Here is a 20746-nt window from a genome sequence, read left to right on the forward strand (position 1 = left end):
TGGCGTTCGATCATATAATAATATAAATAATATATAAATATATGCATATATCCATACATATATTTACATACCAACATATATATGTATACATACATGCATATATGGGTACAGGACATCACAAAAAACATTAAACACAATGAGAAACGAAAACAAAGACGAAAACAGAAAACGAACATTTTTTGAACAACGAAAAAATCAAACAGAGAAACGAGACATGCAACATAAAGAATATTCCCCTTCATCAGTTGTCCCTGTCCATATACTCCCTTCGAAACGCGGAAGACAGTCAATAACCTTCTTTTGGAAAGGACCTGACCTTGAACAACTCAGGTTCGATGGTGTGGGTTTTACCAACGGAAGAACCTACTTCAAAACCTGACTGAGCCACCCCACGGATTCAATGAACGACTTATAACACTCAGGATTATGCTCGACAGAAATCAACATGCCACCAACATCTGCGCCTATGTTCCAACTTTGAATGCTGAAAACGATGCGAAGGAAAACTTCTATGCTCAACTCAATGAAGAACTTTCTTCCACTCCAAAAGAAAACAAGATTTTGCTACTTGGTGACATTTTTGCCAGAGTGAGAAGCGATCAAAGACTTTGGACCGGGACCATCGGAAAAGATGCAAATGGCAGGGTCAATGCGAACCGGACATTTCTTCTCTCCAAGTGTGCTGAGCATGATCTGATGATTACCAATATCTTACTTCGCCAGAAAAACAAGTACAAAGTTTTATAACAACAACTACGCTCAAAACGTGGCCCTCAAGATATACTGAAGACCCAAACCATCAAAAGGGCAGATAAATGTTTGACAGACTTTCGTCTCATCGCCTCCGCCGTGAAAATGAAGATTCAGCGGAAAATGAAACACGAAAATCAGAATAGCAGCAAGAAATGAAATGTTGAATAATCTTAGGATGCCAAATACAACGAAAAGATAGGAGCAAAATCTCCAAGAACATCGCCACAAACTGTTAATGAACATTGGAACCAAGGGAAAAATTCCATCATTACAACGTTCAAAGACACTCTTGATTTGAAGACCAAGAAATATCAAGACTTGTTCGACAAAAATATCTTCATTTCTTTACAAAATGATCAACAGTCTGGCAACAAGAAGAAAATGTACCAAGAATGCAAAGCCGCTGTTCAAAGGGTCACCCGACACCTAAAAATCAATGGTGGATGGAAAAGGCTCACAAAATTCAACAGCTAGCTGATGCCAACGGTACACGGGGCTTCAATGCAATTAGGGCCATTTTTGGTCTTTCGATGCATGGACAGGCCCTTTCTCAAAAGCAAAGTTGGTAACACCATCTTTAAATCTAATATTGTTATCAGTGCCAGGTGGAAGGAACAGTTTGAGGATTGGCTGAATGAACCTGTCACCTTTTGTAGACAACATCCCAAATGTACCGGGAAAAATTCCCTCAGCAAATCTCCAACCTTAGATGAGGTCAGGGAAACCATCAAAGGCTTAAAAAGTAACAAAGTTGCAGGACCAGGTGGAATACCAGATGAGGCCTTCAAGTCAGGACGGAATTTGATTCATTACCAAATTTTGGATAAATGAGGAAACTCCATCCGACCTCAAAGATTCAAATATTGTTACCAACAATAAGAAGAAAGGAGATAGTTCAAACTGTGGAAACTATCTGGGAATATCTCTGTTACCAACAGCAGGAAAGACCTTGGCCTGTTTATTGAACAATAGAATGGAACCAATCGCCGAGAAAATCTTTTCGGGGTTGCAAACTAGATTCAGAGCATCACGCAGAATAACAAATATGATTTTCATCTTACAATTGCAAGAGAAATGCAGTGAACAGCTTCAAACCTTTTCACATGGAATTTATTAATCTTACTAAGGACTTCGACTCAGTTTCGAGAGAATTCCTATGGAACATCTTATCCATCTATGAATGCCCTGGATCTTTCAGGCTTCTTCACGACAACATGCATGCGAGAGTTCGTGTCAACAACAGTGACACTGAACCATTTCAATTAAGAAATTAAGAGCGAAATATGGCTGCCTCATGGCTCTCACAATTTTCACCGTCTTCATTCCTACCATCATTGAAATCCTCAAGGTGATCTCCCACCAGGAATTAAAACAATTCATCGAGGTGCTGACAAGTTTATCGATCTTGTCCAACTGAAGTCCAAAGACAAAATGTCGATCTCCTCCATCATCGAGTTTCAATATTCTGACGACAACAGCATCCGAAGAAAATTTGCGACAGACGCTCAACGCCTTCCATCAAAGTTACAGAAAACTGGGACTCACCATCAATTGCATGAAGACACAACTCATCTTCCAAGCATCACTTATCGAGATAAACTGCACAACCTGCCATTTGAACCGTGAGTGCAGTCTTAGAAAGCGTAAATCATTTTCCGTACCTGGAAGTCGTCTCTCTTCCTTTGCTGACATCGTCAATGAAATCCAGCATCGTCTCAAAAGCGCTGGTCCTGCTTTTTGCCGTTTTCAAACGCGAGTGTTACAGGATCGAGACATTCAAATTCACACAAAAATGATAGTATATATATATATATATATATATATATATATATATATATATATATATATATATGGAAGGCAGTGGTCATTCCCACGCTCCTGTACGCATCCAAGACCTGAATTACGCACAGAAGACCTATAAAACCTCACGAAATGAACCACCAACGCTGCCTCCGAAGTAGACTCAACATCAGCTGGGTAGAAAGAAGGACAATCATCAGTGTATTGAAAGAAGCTAACAAGACCTCCGTCGAATCTATCACCATCCAGAGACAGCTGAGATGAGACTGGTCCTGCCCGGCTCTTCGTACTGACTTTGTGTTTGCAGCCATTTGTCTTCAACAGATTATTTTCTCCAAGGCAAAGTACAGTCAATGTCTTTGTTATTAGTTCGAATATACCCCAAACATATTTGAAATGATAATAAGTTTCTATTCATATACATAATAGCTTAGCGCTTCTGCTCCGTATTTTATTTACGGCGAGCCATGGATTAGCACAACCAGTCACAGTATGATGAAACGATGACAAGAATATAAAAGATATCAGTCCATAGCGTTACCCTTCCTGGTATCTAATTCTGAAGAGTAGACAACCACTCCGAAATGTACGCATACATCAGTCTGGTTATGGAGAGCTGCGGATTGACTTGATGTGTTTACACATTTGTCTACAGCAAATAATATTCTCCATGATAAAGTACAGTGAATGAGTTTTTTAAAGGTATACATATTCCCCAATTAGCAGCCGCCGTGGGGCTGCAGTGTTTACATCGCCATATCGCTGGACCCAACACAAGAATGCCAGGAAGATAGTAGTAGTAGTAGTAGGGAAAATAAAGAAGACGACGACGAAGGATCCAGGTGACTACGAAAGACTAAACTTTTAGAAAATAAAGGAAAGGGAAAGAAAGAATCGAGAAAGAAAACACATGAAGCATTTGTGGCCAGAATACAGTGACAATGAAGTGAAAGACAAATGAATTAGGAGAAGCGGTCACATGACTGGAACGGGGGTGGACCCCAACGATGACGACGACGACGAAGATGATGATGATGATGAATGCGGAGATGAGGATGGGGACGATGTCAACGACGACGACGACGATGATGATGAGGATGATGGTGATGTAGTGGAGGAGCAGGTTGATCATGACTACAGCTTTGATGAGGACAATAAGGGAAAACATGATAACGATGATGACGATGATGACGAAGATTTCGGTGATGATAATGATGATGATGATGATGATGATGACGACGACGACAATGAGAAAGACGACGACGACCATGATGATAATGATGATGATGATGATGATGATGATGACGATGATGATGACGATGATGATGATGAAGATGATGATGAAGAAGAAGAAGAAGAAGAAGAAGAAGAAGAAGAAGAAGAAGAAGAAGAAGAAGAAGAAGAAGAAGAAGAAGAAGATGGTAAGGAAGAAAAGAATTCAAGTAAAAGACGAAGAAAATAAAAAAAAACAATGAAGCGAAAAGAATGAAAAATAAGCAACGGTTAGAAGGAAAAGGATAAAACGAAAGAAACACAGATAGAGAGAGAGAGAGAGAGAGAGAGAGAGAGAGAGAGAGAGAGAGAGAGAGAGGGGAAGGAGAAAAAGAGAGAAAGAGAATCAGAGGCAGAGAGGAAATAGCCAAAAAGATGCAGACTTTGTCATCTGTGTTGTGGCATGATTAAATTTTGTGTCAATTCTTTAGCTGATATGCATTGATTTCCCAATGGACTAAGATACCAATTAAAACATGTCAACTCGTCGGACCTGCTTATACTTCACATGGATTCTGCTGCTCCTGTTCAGGCTTGTTGTTGTTGTTGCTGTTGTTAGCGGTATTGGTGGTGGTGGTGGTGGTGTGGTGGTGAAACTGTTTTTACAGACATTGTTTCTTTTTTTCCTTTATTTATTATTTTCATCTTGTTCTCCTCTGTTTCTTGGGTGTATATATTTATTTATTTATGTGCACACGTGTTTTTTTTGTTGTTGTTCGTTTAACCATATTTCCCTTACTACATTTGACACACACACACACACATACACATGCAACTACGTATTATATACACTCATGTCCCCATCATATATATATATGTATACACACACATGCATATATATATATACATACATACATATATGCATGCATATACATATGTACATATATACACATATATAATATTTATGTATACATTTAGATATATAGATGTATATGTATATGCCGGTTTTTATGTATTTGTATATATATATGTATGTATGTATGTATGTATGTATGTATCTATCTATGTATGTATGTAAAATTCGTTTGATTTCCTTCTCACATTTCTGTAGTTTTTACTCTTATGGTTTTTTTTTGTTGTTGTTGTGGTTGCAATTGTTATTTTGTTCATTGTCGCTGATATCAACATCCTCATTGCCAACATCAATAATATTATATTCGTCTTATTACTCGTCCTCCTCCTCCTCCTCTTCCTCCTCCTCTCTATCATCATCATCATCATCATCATCAACATCATCATCATCATCATTACAATCAGCTATAAATTTTCTCTCCAGCCACTCCTTTTTCTCCCTTGTCTATACTTGTTCATTACCAACCACCCTTACATGCACACATACACACATACACACACATACACACTCATACAGACACACACATACACACTCATACACACACACACACGCACACACATATACACACATATATATATACACAAACATACGTATGTATGTGCATACACACACACACACACACGCATACACACACACATATATATATATATATGCATATGTACACACACACTCACAGACACAGACACATACACATATGTATATGCATATACATATCGAAGTCGATTATGTGAAACCTGTTCCATTGTTATTCATTTAATTTCATATTACTCTCTGTACTCGCCCAAAGCTTTATTTTGGAACATATGTATACCGAATTGTAACACCATGTTATTAGTATCGCTACTCGTAAGAGAAAATTTGAAATATATAGATACGTGTGTGTACGTATCTATGTATGAATGTATTTAAATATGTATGTGCGTGTATATGTGTAAACGTATGGTAAAGTGAATACAAGAGAAAAGCATGATAAAACACATTGCTATTATGTTAGCGATCAGACATTTATGCCTTTGACGTTTCATGCGGAAATTCTTCATCAGAAAGAAAACATAACGAGAGAAAAAGTTAGAAAGACAACGGAAAGGATAATATATTAGAAATAACTTTCTGTGTCTTGGATATTTATAGCTCTATCGACCTCTCTTTCTCGTGTTATTTATCTTGCTTTCTCCTAATCTGACTTTTAATTCTTTACGTTTATTTAGTCATGTATCTGTCTACCAATGTATTACAACCACTTTCTCTGAGTCAAACGAGACAGACTCCACATAAACCCTCTGCCTACTAGAAATAGCAACGAAATGATACCTTACTGTCTTAAAAATGAAAGTTGTGACTGCATAATGCAGTTTTACATATTTCTGAAGAAAATCAAGATAGTCGCGACTGGGAATACTTTGAACGAGGTTAAAGGACAACTCCCTCTTTTTCTCTTGCATTCCAGTAACCCCTCGACTATCGCGGGTGTTGCGTTCCAACCCCCAACCCCACCCCGCGATAGGTGAAAATCCGCGAAGTATAAACCGTACTGTATATTTTTGTTTAATAATTTTATAATTTGTAGATATTTATTTTATTATAAATGCAAAACAATATCACGGAGGAATCGACGTAAGTTTAAATAATAAACCGCGATAGTTTCTTTATTGAACCTCTCACTCTATCTTCCTTCCTTTTTCCTTCTTTCCTTCCATCCTTCCCTCTATCTGTTCTTTTCTTCTTTTCTTTTAGTCTTTCTTTTCTTTCTATCTTTGTCTCCCTTTCTTCCTCTTCCCCTCTCTCTCACTCAGCCAATCATCCTCTCTCACATTTCTCTCTTTGTGTGTGTGTCTCTCTTTCTCTCTCTCTCTCTCTCTCTCTCTCTCTGTAGATATATTTATTTATCTTATAGTCCACACCACAAGGATTCTGTCATTTACTTTACTTGACACTGCTACCACTGCCACTTCCATCAAACACACACACACACATGTACCTTACTCTCTCTCTCTCTCTCTCTCTCTCTCTCTCTCTCTCTCTTTCTCTCCTCTTACCCCCACTAAATACATGCAGTTGTTTGGCTTCTTAAACCATTACAACCGTGTTCATCAATTTCTTCTCTTTCAGTATATGTATATTTGTGTGTGTGTATGCACGCATGTGTATGTATGTGCATATATGTAAGTATATATATATATATATATATATATGTTTGTATATACTTACACACACACCCATACATATATATATGTATATATATATATACACACACACACATAGACGCACACGTGCATATTCATACATACGTACACATACATAGAAACACATGTATATACGTGCATAAATACACCACACACAAACACAAAAAAAAATGCTAAGTTGAAAAAGAAAAGCGACCAAAACCTTCGCAGGTTTCATATGCATCTTTGTTCTCTTTTCTCAAAAACCAGCAAACCAGATTCTTCCCCAAACCTTCCTGAACCTTTCTTGCACAAGCCAAGCACACCCTAACCCGGGCAAACCAGACCAAAGCTAAGAAAACTTCGCCACCACATAATCATCGCCACCACGTGTTTTTCTCCATCCATGTTTCCTGACGTTGGCCCCTGTCCTTGTGTATCTGACTTCTTCTTCTTCTTCTTCTTCTTCTTCTTCTTCTTCTTCTTCTTCTTCTTCTTCTTCTTCTTTATAAATATATACATACATACATATACACATATAAACGTATATATATATATCCTTATATATAAGCATATATATATATATGCATATATATACATATATATATACACACATATACACATATATACATATATATGTATATATATATATATATATATATATATATATATATACATATATATATATATACATATATATATATATACATATATATATGCATATATATATATATATATATATATATATATATATATATATATATATATATATATACATATATATATATATACATATATATATATATATACATATATATATGCATATATATATATATATATATATATATATATATATATATATATATATATACATATATATATACATATACATACATATATATATATATATGTACATACATATATATACATATATATATATATATATATATATGTATGTATGTATGTATGTATATATGTATGTACACAAACACATACACACATACGTATGACCTTTCCTTTTTCTAGCTTTCTCTCACATTCAATCCTCCTTTTTTTTTTCTTTCTGTTTTTCAATGTTTAGTTTTACTTTCGCTTTCCATTATAGCTATCATTTAGTATTCGCTCTTTTACTGCTTTATCTTTCCTTATTCACACTTGACCCAACCCGCTGCACCCATCTCCCACCACACCCCATCACGTCCTCCCAACCCTTTCACACCATCCCTCACCATCTTCTCCTCCCACAAACTGCCATACAGTTTTTACCCTCATTATTGCTTTAGTTCCTATTTTATCCCATTCTTTGTTATATGTTTCGCTTTCCTTCCCCCCCCCCATTTTCGTTTCGGCCTTCCCTATATTATTATTATTATTATTATTATTATTATTATTATTATTATTATTATGGTAGTGGTAGTGGTGATGGTAGTGGTGGTGATAGTGGTGGTGGTGGCGGCGTTGGTGATGGGAGGTTGGATCTTCGATGGAACGAGGTAATTGTGATGCTGATGGTGATCGCGATTGCGATAGTGATGGCGATGGTATAGAGTCGTATGGTCTTCTTTCCCCCACCTCGCCCGTCTTTTTTTTTTATATATATTTATGTATTTTATTTCTTTTCTCTTTTCTTAAATACGCCATTTTCTTTTGACATAAAGTCCATTCCTTATTCTTCATTTCCTTTCATAAACAATCATTTCTTAATGTACTGAAGCGAGCCATACAAACTAACTCTAAGAAACAAGCCACCACCGCCACCAACACTTCCATTACCACCACTACCGACATCACTGCCGCAATAACAAACAAAAATAAAAGAAAAAAAGGAAGGAAAACAAGCACGAGAGGGAGAAAATAAGCATCATGGTGTCTAGATGAATGGCTGATGCTGTCAGTGTAGACGGACTGGTCTAGCAAATCGCCCCGTTTTATTATTTATTAGTGCACAATTTGAAGTTTATAGTTACTCAGTGAATTCAATGTTATTGTTGTTATTGTTGTTGTTATTATCATTATTATCATTATTATTATGGTATTTGTGATTGTGTTGCTTTTTATTCCAGTTTTTTGTTTTTACTTTCCTATGTTATTTTTTTTTTTTTTTTGTTCGTGATCTTTGTTGCGCAATATGTTTGTTTGTTACAGGTTTCTGTCACAAAATAGGTACCAAAGGCCAATAATGTTACACACACACAGACATATTTATATTTATATATATATATATGTAAGCATATATATATATATATATATATATATATATATATATATATATATATATATATATATATATATATATATATATATGTATATATATATATATATATATATGTATGTATGTATACATATATAAATATATATATATGTATGTATATATGTATATATATATATATGTATATATATATATATATATATATATATATATATATATATATATATATATATATATATATATATGTATGTATGTATGTATGTATGTATGTAGGTAGGTAGGTAGGTAGGTATGCATGTATCACTCCATCAACCAGACTATCGTTCTATTCTTTTCTACTCTAAGCACAAGGCCTGAAATTTTTGGGGAGCGGGGCCAGTCGATTAGATCGACTCCAGTACGCAACTGGTACTTAATTTATCGACCTTGAAAAGATGAAAAGCAAAGTCGACCTCGGTGGAATTTGAACTCAGAACTTAAAGACAGACGAAATACCACAAAGCATTTCGCCCGGCGTACTAACGATTCTGCCACAGGTCACAACACGCTTCTTCGCATTGTTGTAGTGTTTGAATGGTGCTGCCTCTCGCACCAGGTGAGCGGATGAACACACCTCCCGATCGGTAGTACGGTTACCCGTTCATAGCTGAGTGGCCTGGAACAACGTGAAATGAAATGTTTTCCTCGAGAACACAACGCATCTCCCGGTTTGGGAATCGAAACCACGATCTTGCAGTCGTGATTGCAACATTCGAACCCCTAAACCACTAGGCCACGTGCGTTCACACACACAAAACATACATACACAAAGACACACACACATGTGTGTGTGTGTGTGTGTGTGTGTGTGTGTGTGTGTGTGTGTGTGTGTGTGTGTGTGTGTGTGTGTGTGACGGAGTCGATAGAAATGTCCATGTTTAAGGCGGTGAGCTGGCAGAAACGTTAGCACGCCGGGCGAAATACTTAGCGGTATTTCGTCTGCCGTTACGTTCTGAGTTCAAATTCCGCCGAGGTCGACCTTGCCTTTCCTCCTTTCGAAGTCGATAAATTAAGTACCAGCTACGAACTGGGATCGATGTAATCGACTTAATCTCTTTGTCTGTCCTTGTTTATCCTGTCTATGTTTAGCCCCTTGTGGGCAATAAAGAAATAAGAAATGTCCATGTTTAATTACTGATAGTTATATTTAAAATGTTCAAAGAGAATTCAATTCAGTTTGGTTTGTACTCACATGTAGACCCTGCCACTACTTCTCCCACTACCCTAACAAAACAACAAGAATGATAATTACAGTAAATTGAATAAATTTAGTCATGCAACATAACACGTTGTAGAGGACTTGAGTCTGCATTAAATACAAAGAAAATGGCGGAAATATTTTATTAATTAATAATAAAGTAATATACATTAATTTATTAGATAAACGTATGATCGTACGGTTCGTACTGTTTCCGGTAAAATATTTGTTGCACGAATTACTATGGATTAAGTTATTTAGTTTTTGTATTTATTTAATTGAAAGTGGCGTAAGACAAAATTGAGCTAATCAAAACCTGGATTTAGAAGCACGGTCATGACCTATAGTCCGGAATTCTGCACTTTGTTCGCTTCCTTTTTCTTTTATCTTCTGACATACTTCTTGTTCTTGGTTAGTAACCTGATCAGCCCTGTAAGAAGAAACCCAATACCAAAATCATTTCAGCAGATGATTTCACATTATCCAATCTGTCTTTCCGTTTTTTTAAGAATGCAAGGTGCGTAATATTATAAACATTTGACTGTTATAACACTGTGGACACGTTACCCTAAATACCAAATCTAAATGTTTTAAGAATTTCTTTGTTGTTTCATATCTGCTCGGATTTTTGCTGTAAGCATTATTGTTTGTTCAGACAGTCGCTCTGATTTTTGATGAACACGTTAATTATTATAAGTAGGTATTGATCAATCAGGATAATGTGCCAATGGGAATCAAGCCTGTCGAAATTGATATTTCCCTCTGTAGCACCCCCATGATAATTTTATTGATATTTTAGTCAGGAAGGTAGGTAACACCCATAATCCATCACAAAGCCTCGGTGATAGAAAGACCAGAGGGTGTTCTTACAGCAGAAACGAAACCTGGCCCGAATTTTTGTAGCAGGGTGGACTTTGCTAAAGGTACCCATGATACCTGGTGATGATGAAAAGTCTGTGTTAAGTTTAAAGTAGAAGTTTTTTTCCACAAATAATCTATCACAGATTACGACATCGGTTTATACATGAGTCAACAAAGACATGACCTGCTAGAAATTGCAGCAAAATCAGACTAAAATAAAATACTGTCGTCTTACAAAAGGAGTACATATTTTAATTATAGATAACCAAGTTATATGTATAACGCAATTAGTCCAGGTGCCAATAATTCGAATACTAATATTGGTATCGTGTGAAGGTGGTGAGATGGCCGATTCGTTAACACACTGGGCAAAATGCCTAACGGCATTTCGTCCGTTGTTACGTTCTGATTTCAAATTCCACCGAGGTCAACTTTGCCTTTCATCCCTTCGGGATCGATAAAATAAGTACCAGTTGAGCTCTGGGGTCAATGTAACCAACTTAGCCCCTTCTCCGAAACTTCTGGCCTTGCTTTAGTAATTCGAATACTAATATTGGTATTGCCTTATGTCCAAAACCAAAGCATCAGTTTTTCAAAGGTTCAGACTATCGTTCTGTAAAAGTAGTGCGTCCCTATCCAAAACTATATTTAACTTCCGCTACGGTTAGTATGAAGACAGGTGTGGCTTTCTGCATTGGCTTGCTCGACATACGCCTCACAAGGCAAAAATGTTTCACCGGTTGCAAAGACACACATGTGTAATGAAATACACCGTTCCACTTTATTTGCTTCAAATATGGTCTCTACTACTTTTAATGGTTAAAGACTGTCGTCTTATAGATAATTTGTGTTCATTCTTAAATTAGCAAATGCATTTTAAAAGTTTTTGTGCTAAGTTCAATGTAAAGGTAAAATCAAGATAGCCTGCGGTTGTTCAAACTTTGTACTTTAACATGTCCATCTAAAACTATGCTAGAAGTTAGGTTGATTTGATGATAGCGTTGGCTTCACGTTTGTGTTGGCTTGATGATAATGATGACTTACAGATACTCTTCACTTCATTATAATGTTGGCTTTAGGAGATCTTTGACTTGATGAGCGACCTGGTTTGATGATCATATTAACTTCATGATAGCTTTGGTTTCATGATATTGCTATTTGGATGAAAATGTTGGTATATTAATAATTTTGATTTAATGATCGTGTTAGTTTGATAGTGTTGCTTATCACCAAGCGAAGACTATCGTGAAGCATGCTCTGTGGTTGAGAAATGCTCTCATGAGGCCAATACTATCATTAAGCCAACCCTCTCATCAAACCAACTTTTTTTTATCAAACCATCACTCTCATCAATATAATGTGTTTATGAAGCCAACACTACCATAAAGCCAATGGTATCATGAAACAAACACTACCATGAAGCCAACACTACCATAAATCTAACACAATCAAGTCAAAATTGCCGCCAAACGACGCTATCATATAAACCCAGCACTATAATGAAGCTAACACTTTCAACTCCACCCTATCATCAATCCAATATTCTGAATCCATAACTCTCATGAAGTCAACATTATCAACGAGCAAGCATTGTCACGAAGCCAACAGTATCATCAGATCAAAACTATCATGAAGCTGATGATAGTGTTGTCTTCATAAAAGTGTTAATCGACTATGTTGATTTCACAATAGTTTGGGTTCATGATAGCGTTGGTTTGAGCTTTCTCAATTGCTGTAATGTTAATCAGGTAGTCTTCGTATCTGAACAACATATTTTGCATTGTAGAATAGGGATGAAGTAACTACAGAGTGATGCAGCACGTGTTTCATCTGTTGTTTTAAGATTTTTGTGTCTGAAGTCATGTTTTAATTTCAACATGGTCGGTATGAATCATGTTTGCCACGTCTTTCTTGGAGTTGATTTGTGTGAATTTAAGACTTGCAAAGTAGAGAAAAAGATCCATCTATTCCAGTAACGTGTTCAAGCTGTTGTTATTGAAATCTGGTATGATTATTTCTGCAGTATTTTGAACTCTTTGGTTTTCTGGATCTTGATTATCATACCAAACCCATCATACACGTTCTTGAAGTTGTTAACCGACTGTTACATATCCCTGTGTGTTATCGAAACATAATTACCTGATTATTGCAGCTGTTTGATGCAAATGCCATTGTACAATCTTCGCGAGTTTGAAAAGTCCTCCTTTAGCGAAGTACAAGGTCTCCACTTCCAACTATTCTGTTGTTGATAGTCCATGAAGCATAGCTGCCAAGTACGGGAGAAAGGATATTGGAGCTATTACATAACGTGCATTCAGTCAGTTAGTGACCAGAAACACTTCAGTGATGTTGTTTTGAGAAGATATATGAAGAGAGGACGTAAATAATGTTTGTAAGTTAAGGGAGAATCTGGCTTATAAGTAAGATTTCGGGAGCAAGATGATGAAATGTTTCCCGCGACGATAATGATTGTATGAATACCGGTTCCAAATTTTGGGACAATGCTAGCAATTTCAGAGAAGGAGTAAGTTGATTACACCCCACTGCACAAATATTACTTATTTTAGCGTTCCCGAAAGGATGAAAGGCAAAGTCGACCTAAGCGGAATTTGAACACAAAACGTAAAAAAACTAAATGCCGCTAAGTATTTTGCCAAGCGTGCAAACGATTCTGCCAGCTCACCGCTTTTAATGTATGAGTTATATTATTACGTAAGCTGTCACCAGGCGAAATATGTACACTTATCCAGCTCTTTTCACTCATTGTGAATATTTTTATAGCAATAATAAGTGTATATTACCAATCAATTATCAATTTTTAATAACCATATTAAACCTGATGTATACATTTATGTAATTACATTACGAAATTACTTTGGTATTCCATCCGTATGGAAGACAATAGCTAACGAAGTACTAACACTTTAATGCTGTTTGAAAAGAAAATACGTTTGTGTTTCTTGGAGCGCTTCAGTCAAACGGAAACTGGTTTTATCGTATTTGCAAAAGATCTCATCAAATTAATATTAATCCTCAAATTAATGTTTAAGATGAAATGACTTCTATAATAGCTCGAGACAGCCTAAAGCCTTGTGATGGAAATTGGTAGACGAAAACTGTACGGAAGCACGTCATATGTATTATATATAATAAATACATAGAGTCTGACGCATCGCCTTTACAGCTAAGCGCTTTGTAGGTGCGAAACCAATGATTTCGGCCACAAATTTTGTCTTCTTAAAATTTTTATTTTTTTTTTCCGTGTTTTTCTCCTTGTCTCCGTATTCTTTCTGTTGAAGAGCGTAGCTCGAAACGTCAAAGACTTTCCGTATTCCCGAGCGTCATACTAATATATCCTTTGTTATATCCTGTTGTTATATCCTGTTGTTATTATTTGTATATTCTCCCATATATATATATATATATATATATATATATATATATATATATATATATATATATAGAGAGAGAGAGAGAGAGAGAGAGAACATTATCTCTAAAAATAATAACATTAGTGGCCGCAAGCATAAAAGCCGTCCGTCTTTGTATTGTCTCTCCTGCAAGGATGAAATGTAAAGTTGACCTTAGCGGAATTGGAAGTCAGATCGTAAAGATGGAGGAAATGCCGTTAAGTATTTTGTCCAGCATGCTAACGATTTCCCTATGTCATAGCTTTAAAAATTATTTTGTCCCGTACGCTAACGATTTTGCTAGGTCACCGCCTTAAAATTAATTACTGCTCAATACGTTACCATATGTGACACATTTTAAATTTAGGAAAACGACCAGCAAGTTATTTTCAGAGTGTGGGTAAGCTGTTTCATCTACCCCAGTGTTGCGCAGGTATTTATTTTATCGATTCTGAAAGAATAAACGATAATGTCGACTGTGGCAAAATTTGAACTCGGAACGTAAAACGGCAGAAGAAATGCCGCTAATTATTTTATCGAATTCGCTGACGATTTTACCATCTCACTGCCTGGGTGTGTGTGCGTGTTTAATATCAGATCAGTTAAAGTTTATTTCATGCAACTGTTTTAAATAGAGTTAATTGCTTGACTTTTCTTAATCATAAGCGACTCATATGCATGTATATATTTGTGATGGTTATAATGTTATAGAATGATCTAAAATGTATTTTAAAATAAAATAAAATAAAATATCTAATTTATTGTCATTTATGATATGTACAAATAATTCAATGGTTTAAGCCATCTCTGTGCATTAGCAGTTCTGTATATATGCAGGTGTTCTGCTTTATAAAAATAATGTGTCGTATCAAATATGTAATAAATCAGAAAGAAACGGGTTTATCTTGCCCTTTGTGTATCACATCTTAAGTATGAGGATGAAGGGTGGACAGCAGGAGAAGGGCGAGGCAATAAAATTGAAGGAGGAGGAGAATTATGTATGTATGTATGCATGTATGTATGCATACATGCATGTATGTATGTAAGTATGTATGCATGTATGTAAGTATGTATGCATGTATATATATATATATATATATATATATATATATATATATATACATACATATACATACACATACATGCATCCACATACACACACACACACACACACACACACATATATATATATATATATAGAGAGAGAGAGAGAGAGAGAGAGAGAGAGAGAGAGAAGAAGAAGAAGAAGAAGAAGAAGAAGAAGAAGAAGAAGAAGAAGAAGAAGAAGAAGAAGAAGAAGAAGAAGAAGAAGAAGAAGAAGAAGAAGACGAAGAAGAAGAAGAAGAAATCATCCAAGGAAAGTGGTTGGAGCAATTTTTTTTAGAATCAAAGTTGAGACAAAAATAAAGTGAGAAATAACAGAAAAACAAGGCAAAAACTAAATTAAGTGCAAAGGTGATAGAAATGGATAATTATGGAAAATAACGAAATGGAAACAGTTTAGAGAGAATCTAAAACTTACAGAGGAATAGAAGGAAATAAGCGAGAGGAAAGTCTATAAAAGACAAATGAGAAACGAGGGAGAGGAAACAATGAGGAATGACATTGAATAATTTAGTTGATGGAGAAGAATGAAAACGGTTAGGACTTTAAGTAGAAATATAGGAAAATAAGTAGAAAGGAACTTTAAATTGACAGATGCATTATCATACCATTATGTTTAAAACTTCGTTATTATCAGCGATCTGGTAGAATCATTTGCATGCCGGACCACATGCATAGCAGTATTTCGTCCGTCTTTATGGTCTTTGTTCAAATTATGCCGAGGCTGACTCTGCCCGTCATCCTTCCATCCTTGATGTTGCTGAATTGAAAGATGTACGAAATTGAAATGTGCATTGGCTCTGACTCATCGTCTTGACTTATATGTTACCTACAATGGGGTCTTCAGAGCATGCCATGTTACATTAAATTTTTACTCTCGTAAACTTGTGACCTCTGCATGTTACTTCTAAAATAATTATTTTTACTATAATTTTTTTGTTTTCTAGGTGTTGGATTGTGACCAGGTAAATTTTTAAATATAAACTTCTTTTGTTAACGGGGAAAAATGGAAAAATAAGAGTGAATATTATTTTATTCTATGAGTTCTAAGTATTATTTCGATAAAATTGTGCATGAAGTATATAAAGTGCATTAAGTAATCATCGTATTCCAATTTGCTTCACTTTTCAATGAGTAGCAGACGAGCGACTATCTTTTGATACAGACACAAGACCGGTTACTCTTTCAGGTATTTTTGGATAAAGTTTTCAGAAATAACCCAATAAGTTTACCAGCATATCCGTGAAATATTTTCAGGTCCCACTTGTTATTATTAAGGCGACGGACAGGCACAATCGTTGCACGCTGTGCGAAGTGCTTAGCGATATTTCGTCTGTCGCTACGTCCTGAGTTCAAATTCCACCGAGTTTGGCTTTGCCTTTCATCCTTTCTAGGGCGATGAAATAAGTACCAGTTACGCATTGGGATCAATATAATCGACTTATCCCCTCCCCTCAAATTTCAGGCCTTGTGCTTATTCGAGATAACTTTACAGGCTCGGAAGTGCTGTCAGCTGAGCATGTCCGAGATGCGTGCTGGACGAAAAGACGGTCTTGCATGTATCGTCCAGTGCCCGAGCACTGCTGTCGCGTGTAGGACGGATCCGGCTGTCAAATGAATTCATTGTGAAGATCGCCTCACCGCCTTCCTTTAACCGAAAAGGAAAGGCTGTGTCTAATTGCCTGACGGCCATGGCGAAAGAGTTTGTATGGTAGACAAGATTGAAGGGGCCGAAGACAAACACTTTTGTCTTCGGCCAGTCTCTGGTCAACTTCTTCAAGTTTCACTTGAAAAGGACAATAAGGGTAGAGAGGGAAGTGTTGTCTTCTGGTCAGTTTATTGAAAGGTGGATGAAAGTGACGAGAATGGTGCGAGTGAACGGGCCTGCCCTGAGCATATACCTGTAGGTGAGAAAAGAAGGTAAGGAAAAAGGCATCTGCCTCAAAAGTCAGAGTACCCATGGATTTTTATGGGGTTTTTCTATGAGCAGCTCTCGAACGTCTCCCCACTATGGAAGATTACCCATTGTTGATTTCTTTCTTTCTTTTTTATAATTTTGTTAGTCTTGGTTATACGCAATACCCTCACAACACACACTTACACACGTACGCACACACATTCTTTATTTTGACCTGTACTGTCCATAATGTTTTTCTTAATGTAAACGCTCATGGTTTATAAAGAAAGGATTACTATTATTATTATTATTATTATTATTATTATCATTATTATTATTATTATTATTATTATTATTATTATTATTATTATCATTATTATTATTATTATTATTATTGTTGTTGTTGTTGTCGACTTAGATTGGCTTTATTGACAGGAACCCGATAACTGGAAGTTAAACACGTCGTTGCCGGCGCGTAACGATTTCAGTGACCAGATTAGTGAACTAGTTAAGAGGACGTTGACGGAGGCAATGATCAACAATAAATGGTGAGAATAGAATCGATAAGGTTTAGCAAAGGACTAACAATAGAAAGAAACAGAGTAGAGACAGAACTAGTCAGGAAGTTATACGCAGCGAGATTGGCACTCGACCGATTCTTCAGCGCGAAACACGAAGGTTACGTTGTCAGAGCTAAGGCACGAGACCTAGACACGAAGGAACGAAAGTTGTTCAATGGGCCCGAGTGGAAGAGACACGGTGTAGCAATAAATCCATGAACTGATCCTTGCCGGACCACGAATGGAAAATGATAATTGATCCGAGACAGAGGTGTGTGTCCTTTCAGCGGCGCTTTGCTTACCTGTTCGGGACAGCGGTGAGCCGGGTCGCAGGATGGATTTCCCGTCTTACCTAGATGGACTGCTGCGGCTTTCGGCGACGGAGGTGAAGCGCTGCGAAAGGCCATTAACAGCCTTTGTAATGCGGGAAACAATGACTAGCTGTACAAATGGGTAAATCGCCTGGTTTGGATGGTCTGCAAGCTTTACGCTTACATGCCAGACTTGTTCGGGGAACTCTTAGCAAACATTTGCTGCAACTGGCAACAGAATGGGAGAATTCCTAGTTTTAGGAATGTGAGCTGAGAAACGATGGTGTTGCTGTGAAAAGACCCGAACAAGGGTATTGTATTGACAACTTTAGGCCCATAACTACTGAATGCAGAGTTCAAAATTTTGACCAAAGTGTTAGCTACATGGTTGGCGCTTGTCGTCAGGGATATGGTAGGAGAAGCACAGACATGTGTCATCCATAAAAGATCCGTCCACGACAACCTCCACCTCATGCAATACATCATTTAGAAAATGGCTTAAGAACCTGGAGTCCCGATCAATTAAGATCAGTCTAAAGTTTTCGATAGGGTCGACCATCTATATCTAGCGGTGGTTCTCAGGGCAGCTAGTTTTGGGCCTGTATTCAGGGGCTGGATCGCTGTAGTGCACAGTTACATCTGTTCAGTGGTCAGAGTCAACTGTCAGGTCTCAGAGCCGTTCAACGTCAAGCGCTCGGTTGGTCCGGCAAAGTTTCTCCCTCTTGTCTCTCTTGTACGTGCTGACTCTTGAGCCCCTACTACACAAACCGGAGGCGTTGAGAGGCATCCCACGTGACCTAAGATGTGTAGATGCATGTCGGCATATGTCAATGACGTCACCGTAGTGGTGTCGGATCATTATCACATATAAATGATCAGCACTGCTCTCAGGGATTATGAGGCGGTTTCACGAGTGATAGTTAACCAGGAAAAATCAGTGGGCTTGAGGCTCGGTACCTAGAGAAGCAAATCCATGCTGTCCAACTGAGTCGTTGGGCGCTGGACAAAAACTGAGACAAGGTAACGAGCAGGGAGAAAGCTATCCCTGGATGGTCCGGCAGAGGTGGCTAACGCATATATCGCGTCTGTCAGCTACTATCCGTTGACTGTCGTGCCTTGTCCTGGCCACTGTCTGATTACACTGGAGCCTATACTCTTTCACTTCTTGTGGAAGGGACGCGTTCCGATTGTCAAGCGGTCTATCTGCTGTCAGAACCCACTGCATGGTGACCTGGGCATGCTACGGTTGACGATGTGCAGACATGCGCTGAGGCTACGACATCTCCAGTGCTTCCTTGACGATGAACAGGTGTGGCCGCCGCTCGCCAGACATGTATTTTCGCAACTAGTTTCTTTAACGGAACTGCAAACCTGGGTAAAACAGAGACCGAGGTGGAGCACTTGGAAAGTGGAATGTCTTCAAGTGCTCACAGCCCTTAGCCAATCGGACAGTGTGATAAGTGGAATGTCAACTTTAGCTTTTTATAGAGGATTAGTGGAGGAAAAGTGCGACGATGTTCTTGGGGAGACCTTGGGCGTCGAAGAAGATCAGCTAGTTGCTCTTTTCCAGAGAGCTTTCGGGCGGGGACCCTGTCCTGGCAGTGCTACGGGGGAGCTTTGCTTGTTCAAAATAAACTTTACAGGCACGGAAGTCCGAAATGCAGGACGACGAGACGGTCCTGCATGCGCTCATCCAGTGCCCGTGGCCTTATGCCGAACACCTGCTGTTGCGTGTGAGACGGATCCGCCTGTCAAATGAATCTATCGTAAAGATCGCCTCACCACCTTCCTTTAACTGGGGAGGAAAGGCTGTGTTTATATGCCTAGTGACCATGGCAAAAGAGGTTGTATGGTGAACAAAATTGAAGGGGCTTCGGTCAATCTCTGATCAACTTCTTCAAGTTTCACTTGAAAAGGAGGATAAGGGTAAAGAGGGAAGTGTTGTCTTCTAGCCGGTTTGCTGAAAGGGGGATGAAAGTGGCGACTTTGGTGCGAGTGAACGGGCCAACCCTGAGTATACGCTTGTAGTTGAGAAAAAAAAAGGAAAGAAAAAAAAGCACCTTCTCCAAAAGTCAGGGTACCCATGTATTTTTATGGGATTTTTCCATGAGCAGCCCTCAAACGTCTCCTTCCTATTGAGGATTATACATTGTTGATTTCTTTCTTCCCTTAAAAAAAAAAAAAATTGTTGCTCTTGTTTACACGCAAAACCCTCACAACCACACACTCACACACATTCTTTGATTTGTCCTGTGCTGTCCATATTGTTTTTCTTAATGTAAACCCTTGTGTCGGAGGTATTGAAAGCGATTCTATG

The sequence above is a fragment of the Octopus bimaculoides genome, chromosome 11, assembly GCF_046866305.1.
Source record: "Octopus bimaculoides isolate indiv1 chromosome 11, ASM4686630v1, whole genome shotgun sequence".
NCBI lineage: Eukaryota > Metazoa > Mollusca > Cephalopoda > Octopoda > Octopodidae > Octopus > Octopus bimaculoides.